Here is an 8,406-nt window from a genome sequence, read left to right on the forward strand (position 1 = left end):
CCTCAGCAGATTTATACATGAGGAGCACTACAATGGATTCTTAAAAGGTATAAAGATTACTGATAACCTCGCTTTGACCCACCTATTTTTTAAGGATGACGTCCTCATTTTTCTTGATGGGAGCCTGAGAGATCTCACAGCCCTCCACCAAGTCATGGGGGTTTTCCAAAAGGCTACGAGAATGGTTGTTAATGAGTCCAGGTCTACCTTGTCTGCGCTCGGATGCGCACAAAATGAGATATTATATGCTCTCAGAAGATTCCCCCTTTGTCGTAACCCCGCTTGAAGAGGGACTGAGATACCTGAGATACAACCTCAAGCCTTTTGGGTACAAAATTGTGAACTGGATCTGGCTGATTGCAAAAGTGGAGAAACGTTTGAACATATGATACCACAAATACTTATCAAGAACCGACATACTTATTCTGATCAAAGCAGTCCTGGAAGAAACCCCTGTCTACTGGATGTCTTTAGCATGGATTCCTAGGGGCATCCTGGATAGACTTCAAAAAATATGCTGCCGATTTTTGTGGAAAGGAAATTAGACAGGTAGATTATTTGCTTGGACTAGATGGGAGACTCTGGCTCTGCCAAAAAGATAGGGGGGTGGGGGATAAAGAAGCTGGAACCCTTCTCAAAAGCGTTAGCAGCAAAACTGGGATGGCAGTTACTCAATAATGACAGTCTCTGGATGAAGGTACTGACCTCCAAATATATCAGCCCCATCTCTCCGCTAGAATGGATTCGTCATGAACAAAGGACTTTCAGGAACCGTTCCAACATTTGGAAATCCGTGAACAAGGAAAATGATCTGATCAAGAATGTTTTGACATGGAGGGTTCGCTCAGGCACAAATGTGAGTCTGGGGTGGATCCATGGGTTGGATGTGGCAATGCTCACATACTCCCTAAAGACCTGAGACTACATCTGGTGGAACAGGGGGTAACACATCTTAATCATATTGTTGATAATGAGCGATCATCATTAGGGCAGCAGGCCTGGAAATCAACTGCAGACCTCAATATTCCCTTTCAGTGGAGGCACTACTGGAGTTTTTTCATCACAACGCTCATGGAGGATCACATCAGGATTATGGAAGGGGATGATGAGCTAATCTAGGAATATGCCAAGCATGGTTCCTATGCTTCTAAGATAGGCTACCTGGTGCTTATGGAACCTTTCACACCCCCTGTCTCGGAGATAAAATGGAACCTCCTCTGGAAGCTCAAAGCTACACCAAAACTAAACTACTTATATGGTCCATCTTAAATAATAAGGTTCCTACGGGGGCTAACTTAATGAAACGCTCCTTCACTGGACCCTTCTGGTGCCATCTTTGTAGGAACGATAATGAGGACACAAACCAACTCTTCGTGAACTATCCTTTGACAATGGATCTTTGAAATAGCATCAAATCATCTCTCTCAATTCGGGCCAACTGGCAGGGTTCCGCTGTAAAGCAGGCATGGTTCTCTTGGTGGAGAGATACTATAGGGAAAGAAAGGAACTTGCCCGGGATCATCTGTTGGGTAATTTGGATTGCCACGAATGAATCAATTTTCTCTCAGAAGATCCCACACTAGCCAACCATGCACAACAGAGTTGCATCTGATTACCACATGATACCAGAAGTCCTCCAAATAAACCTGCCTAGGAATGTTGAGACAAAGGTCATCAACAAATCACTCTTCTGGGCATATTTTTATGGCTCAGCTTAGGTGTCAGGATGTGGAGTGGGAGCTATTCTTTACCTTTCAGAAAACCATCTCTTCAAACTTCAAATGGGATTAGGGTAGGGAACCAACAACTTTGATGAGCTCATGACGGCAATAAACATCATCATTTTTTCCTTACAAAAAAATTGCTCCAATTTGCAGCTTTTTGGTGACTCAAAACTGGCTATTAATTGGATCAACAAAAAATATAATTGCTCTGCTTTCTCTTTGAGAGATATACTGGGTGAGATTCACAGAATTATCTTGCATTTTAACTCTTTCACCTGTCACCATATTTACAAGGAGTGGAACACCTCTACCGACTACTTATCCAAAGCAGCAACGCTCAGGGATGACAACTCTTGGTTGATCGATGAAGACTTGGATGAGGTCGTTTATCAACACTATCATAGGCCATTCATAGACCCAGAAGCACTATTGGAACAACACTATAATTTTGGAAACTTTTAATCTCTGTCTTTTTGTCGAAGAACATATATTTTTTGTTTATTAGTTTTCTTTATGGGACTACAAATAGTCCCTTGGATGACGATTGTGGAGAAACAAGGATTTGAGTTGGAGTGCCATCATATTTTGACCATTTCTATACGAAATTGGCTCTTCCTACATGTAATTGACCCTCTCAAGTCACTCCATAGTTCTGAATTTCAGCGTCTTTTTTTCTTCACGAGAGGTGGGAATATTAACAGGTATTGATTTGGGCTCCTCTCTGGTGGAAGGAGACTTTGTTTTTTAACTATCTGTCTATTGTGGGTTGATGGTTTTAGTTAGACTCTTTGCTCATTCTTTGCATGTGTCATTTCTCTTCTCATAGAAAGATGTTTTTTGTTCTCCTTATTGTTTGGACTTCTATAGGTGTTGGGGAGGAGACTCTATGCATGGAATGGATCTTGGTGTCATTGTTCTAACTACTTAGCCCTTCCACCCATATACTGTCATAGTGGTCTATTAAGTATGGAAACGAAGTCTTGTCCAGTAGTGGGGCTCATAATCTAAATCCTGTAGGCATTTGGAAGGTATGTACTATATTAATTATATATTTTGCATGTCACAAGTGTTACATAGTCTGGATAAAGGGCTCTTCATAACTTTGTTAGGGGGGTTTGGTCTAGTCATAGGAGTCGATCAAGTCGGTGATGTCTCGTCATTTTTCAGGAAAAAAAGGAGCTTGCAGGTTGCATTGGTTTGGAAACCTTGAAGGAAACGTCATGGGAGAGGGACACGTGAATAGAGTATCCATCCTCCCTTTACTCAGGTTGTCAATGTGGGTGATATAGATCAGTTGTTAGGTGCATCCCCTAGACATGTGAATCTTGCACCTCCATTTGACTCCCTAGAAGGACATCTTCAAGCAATCCATGTAACTATTGATCAACAAGATCAACAACAACATAATGATAGAAATTAGGTAAAAAATTTCCTAAATGACTTGCAACACAACTACTGGCATATCATGGATCGACATGACTACTTTAGAAGAAGCTAGAAAAGGCTTTAGGAAATACTAGACAACCTCAAGGGGCGTATGGTGCATATTGAATCACATGTACATGAGATCATCCACCATCAGGGTGAGGGTGAAAATGCAGCTTCGACTCTTATCAATAATTAATTATGATGAAATACACAGTTCACTTTTCGTTCTCTACATAGTTTTGGGGTCCTTGGGTCATTGATATCTTGTCATCTAGTTTTGTTTTGCTACTGTCTCAAAATTTTGCGTGTATTTACTAGGCAATGAATCTAATCAGATTGAGGCTTCAATTTTTCGGAAAGCACCAACCACGATGTAATGGATTTCTAAATTAATGAAAATTGTTGATTTATAATTTTTTATTTTATTTCAAGTAGCGATATCCAGAGTAATTAAGTGACATGAGTTGAAAAAAATCCCCAAAAATGCAAATTGTTGTTCAAGAATGATTAAAAATCATTAACTAAACACTATGTTATCAATGCGCAAATTGTATGCATTAGTAATTTATTATTTCAACATTTGTGATAAAAATAAGAATGACATGTCACTTTTAATCTCAAACACTTAATTTATAAAATTTTAATAAGATGAAAGAGAAAAGTAATAGTAAGTTTGAATCCAATGGGTGAAGCACTTCGTTGCCTCACCGCCTTATTTAGAGAGTCCCGCCATAGTTCATTTAAGTATCACCTAAATATAATAAACTAGAAAAACCTAATTTATATATGAAAGTTGTTACATATCTAGATGGTGGTATTGGGGTGGGAATCCTAAATGACAAGATCAATTTTGAGCATAAACATTGTAATCATAATACAATAATAATAAATTGAGGGTTTCTCTACTTTAATTAAAAAATATAAAATATTTAAATAATTATATTGATATAGCTAATGTGATAATTAAAGGATAATGTATATTTATCAATTACTTATTATAAATATATATATATATATATATATATATATATATATTTATTTATTATTATTATTTTAAATATTTCTCTATATTTATAAGAAAATTGAAAAATATTTTCCAATAAAATTTTATGTTCATAGTATATTAAGATATTCTCCTCACCTCTTTAATATTGAATGATATATTTTTGAACCATGAAAATATAAATTAACATGGTAGTGAAACATTTGTGAACCATTGAAATATGAATTAACATGTTAAAGTGTTGAGTATATTTGAAGAGAAGATTAAAGGGGTAGGGATTTATGATAAGAATGTTTTGGTTTATGTATGAAATCAAAAATTTCGATGTGTCTTACCATTTTCATTCAATGAAATCATCAATACATTTGACTTATAAAACTTTATATGAATATATGAATAGTTTTGTGAAAAAATTAAAGAAAGAGTATGGGATAAGCATTTTTTAAGGCAAAATATCATATTTCTTAAAGAAGTACATAATTTTCTTATTCTATTCCCCTTCCTCATTGATTGCATCAATATATGACACTCTTTTTTATTCAATGCCAAGCTATATATCACTTTCTAACATTTTCCATCTTACCATTACAACTTACTTTCTAAACGGGTATTGTATCTCATATCTACACCTACTTGTAATTAACACGCCAATTGGAGAGATGATGCTTGAGTTAGATAGTCCAGGAAAAATAGTAACCCATCACCTTTTCATTTATATTGTTCAATGACTTTATAAGAGAGAAAAAAGTAACTCATTAAAATTTTACATACAATCACTAAATATTGGTAGATCCTTGCTTGTAGTGGAGCATAACCTAGTGGTGATATCTTGAGACATTCTAAAACACAAAAGAAAAAATTATACAGTTGTGTATTTTATATCATTAAGAGAAAATAGTTTCATGGTTATTTGAATATTAAATTTAGTTTATGGAAATTTTCATGAGGAGAGAATTCATAAATCATGAGCATTCCATTCAGAGTATTTAAACATATAATTAGTTTCATGTCCTTAATAGTCTCATTGCTTTCTTAACGATAACATTTACCTAACTTAAGTTAGACTTACAAATGGCATATTTATGAGTGACTAATTAATTTATTTTAATAAAAAACTACTTCCCATAAAATATCTTTTTAAATATATGATTAAATAATAAATCACCTCCTAAAAACATATCTTGCTTTTAACAAAATATACATATTTAACTATTATCATCGGCGACTAGCTGCCGAAGATCTCCGGACTCCCGGTCGTCCCATCAATCCACCGATACGTAGTTAGTGCAGGGGGTGATAAGATATCTACTGATACGCCAATATAAAACAGTCGCACATGGCGGAGGGAATTGGCACGAAGTTCAAATATATGCAGAATAACAGATGAGTATTCTAACCTAGAGCGAAACCGATAATTGATGGGTACAGTTTATGGAAAATTGAAAAGAGGAAAGGAATACAATTTGGGATGGATTAAAATGCTGTGGTGGATATGAAAATAAATTATATTTAATGGCAAATAGCTATGCACTGAAAATATTTAAAGTGATATTCTAGCAACTTAATATTGTTGAAAAAATCTGAGAGTTTTGATTTTGGAAAAACAAAATCACAATGTTTTTTTTTTTTTCAATTTTACTTGGAAAATATAAAATTAAATTTGAAAATTAATTACCGTGTAGAAATTTTAAAATTTTGGAATTTTTATATTTAAGCGACTTTTAAGAATTATAAATTTGTGCGATGTATTTTCAAAGATTAGAATGTTTAAATTTTTTTCATCATCAATCACTATATTTTGATAATAAATTGTTAACTATTAAAGTATAATAGAAAACATTAAAAATCTAGTAATATAAAATAAACTTGTTATTGAAAATTTGTCTTCATAATTTTTTTTTTCCCTTTATTGGGAGGTTATTTAGGATTTTCAAGTGTAGTTATGAAATGTAAATAAACAATTTTAATATATAGTGTTGCTTCTTACTACTTATCTTTTAGGCAAAAAAGTGAAAAGTAATTGAAACATAAGTTTTTCATAGTAAATATTATCCATATTAGTTTCTTTATTGTTTTGGTATGAAAGCACAATAGAAAAAGCAAGCAGAAAGACTTATTATTAATGAAAATGCTAAAAATGAAAAATATAAAATAATTGTTTTTTCTACTTGGCATTATGTTGTACACTTGGCCAATGAATATATATATATATATATATATATATATATATATATATATATATATATATATAGAGGCATGAACAAAAAAAGCTAGTTTACAAAAAATAGGCTCCTACTTGTTTGGTTTTTTTATAAATTTTATTGATTGACATGCAATATTACAATATGTTTTGTGTAAATTAAGGAATAGGATTTTGGTTTCTAATCAGCATTTTAGAATACTTAACAATGTTGATACATAGGATACACTTCAAATGTTGCACAAAAATAATCTTGGATCATGGGCTTTGCATGGGAGAAGGTCCAAAAATGTGCAAATTTGAAAACTTTAACAATATTATCTATATTTCTATATAATTTGACTAACCATGATAAATCTCAAAATGTCAAAAAAAAATATGATAAAATTTTAAATAGTCAACATACACAAATTATTATTATTAGAGAAGAAAATTCTTAAAATTTTAAAGAGACAACATACACACATCATTATTAGCTAATATAAATGGATGTTCAAAAGCGCTAGCTTCACATCCTTTAAATTAGCCAATATAAAAGGAGTGGATTGTGCATCATATATGGTGCATTGCAATATGGGGTACAATCACTATCTTTATAAACTAAAAAAAAATTATGAGATTGAGAGTAGAAATTAAAGGTGATATTTAATTTAAAAAATTAATTAAATAGAAAAATATGATATTTAAATCTAAAAAAAAAAATTAAAAAAATTAAAAAGATAATATTAATAGTGATGTCTACAAGAGCTAGGCTTTCAACATGCAAATTATGAACGCTTTTCACAACTGTCTCTTTGCAAACCCCACGACGTCATCTTATTCTACATCTCTGACAGGAACATGAGTGCATCAAGCAAGAGGGGAGAGAGCACCTCCTATCAAAGCATATATGCCAAAGAGATGAGCAGACATGGAGGAGTCACAACTACAAATAGAGATGGAGGAAAAGGTAGCCCGGTCTTAGGAGCACAGTGGCATGCACGAATCTAGGGTCACTATTTACCAAGAGTAGTGAGGAAACCTTGATTTGTGATTCCCTGTAATAAATTGGAGAATTATCAGAAATTTATGAAATATCATGCACTGACTTGCAAGTTTAATAGCATTTGGCCCTCTGAAATAAATCTGGTTAAATGGATCCAATTGAAATGGCAACCAAAAGGGCTTATTGTTGGAAATAATACTGAGAGGGGGGGTGAATCAGTATTATTGCATTAATAAAACTTTTTCATCTCCAAACTCTGATTCACATATGCTACTTCCACAACTTCTTATGATTAAGTTAATTGATCTTCAATGAGTGCATTAGAACATTATCAACTATATTATCAGTTAACAGATGCAGTAACATAAAGTAGATTATCACACATAAGGCACACATATGAACACCATGATATAAGGTGGAAACCCAATGCGGGAGAAAAACCACCTGCTGCAATATGTCTCTATCTTCTTTCAAATTAGAAACTCCTTTACAATGGTTTTGTACTGGTGCAGTCCTTTACCAGTACGCAGGCTGCAACCTGCAGAGAGCTACAACTCTCTCTCGTTTTCCAGTCTCTCCTGGAAGGGAGCTACAACCCCCTACTTCTTTTCTTACAAGGACCACTTTTCATAAATTTTCAAACTGGATCCATAAGCAAGTATGAGAGAATCACCCAATCAACAGTAGTAACCAGATCAACAGTAATAGGACCAAACCCAGAACACAACAATGATAAACAAAGATTTTATGAGAAGGAAGCACCCTGCTCCACTGCTTGCCTGCTTCCCGGACGCACCCTGCTCCACTGCTAGCCTGCGTCCCTCGCTCTGAGTCTATTGAACTGCCTGCGTCCCCGCGCACCTGAACCCTTCTGCGCCTGCGTCCCGGCGCACCTGAACCCTTCTGCGCCTGCGTCCCGGCGCACCTGAACCCTTACTGCACCTGCGTCCCTCCGAGCATAGATGATTTCAGGACTTCAGAAGTAACCCAGACAGTCAGATCTACAGATCTGAACATGCGCCGAAGAGATCTCGGTCCATCAGTAGATTCGCCTTGTTTAGATCTA

Source organism: Pinus tabuliformis, chromosome 2_1 (assembly GCF_031772625.1).
Source record: "Pinus tabuliformis cultivar Carrire ecotype Pingquan chromosome 2_1, CPIR1, whole genome shotgun sequence".
NCBI classification, from domain to species: Eukaryota; Viridiplantae; Streptophyta; class Pinopsida; order Pinales; family Pinaceae; genus Pinus; species Pinus tabuliformis.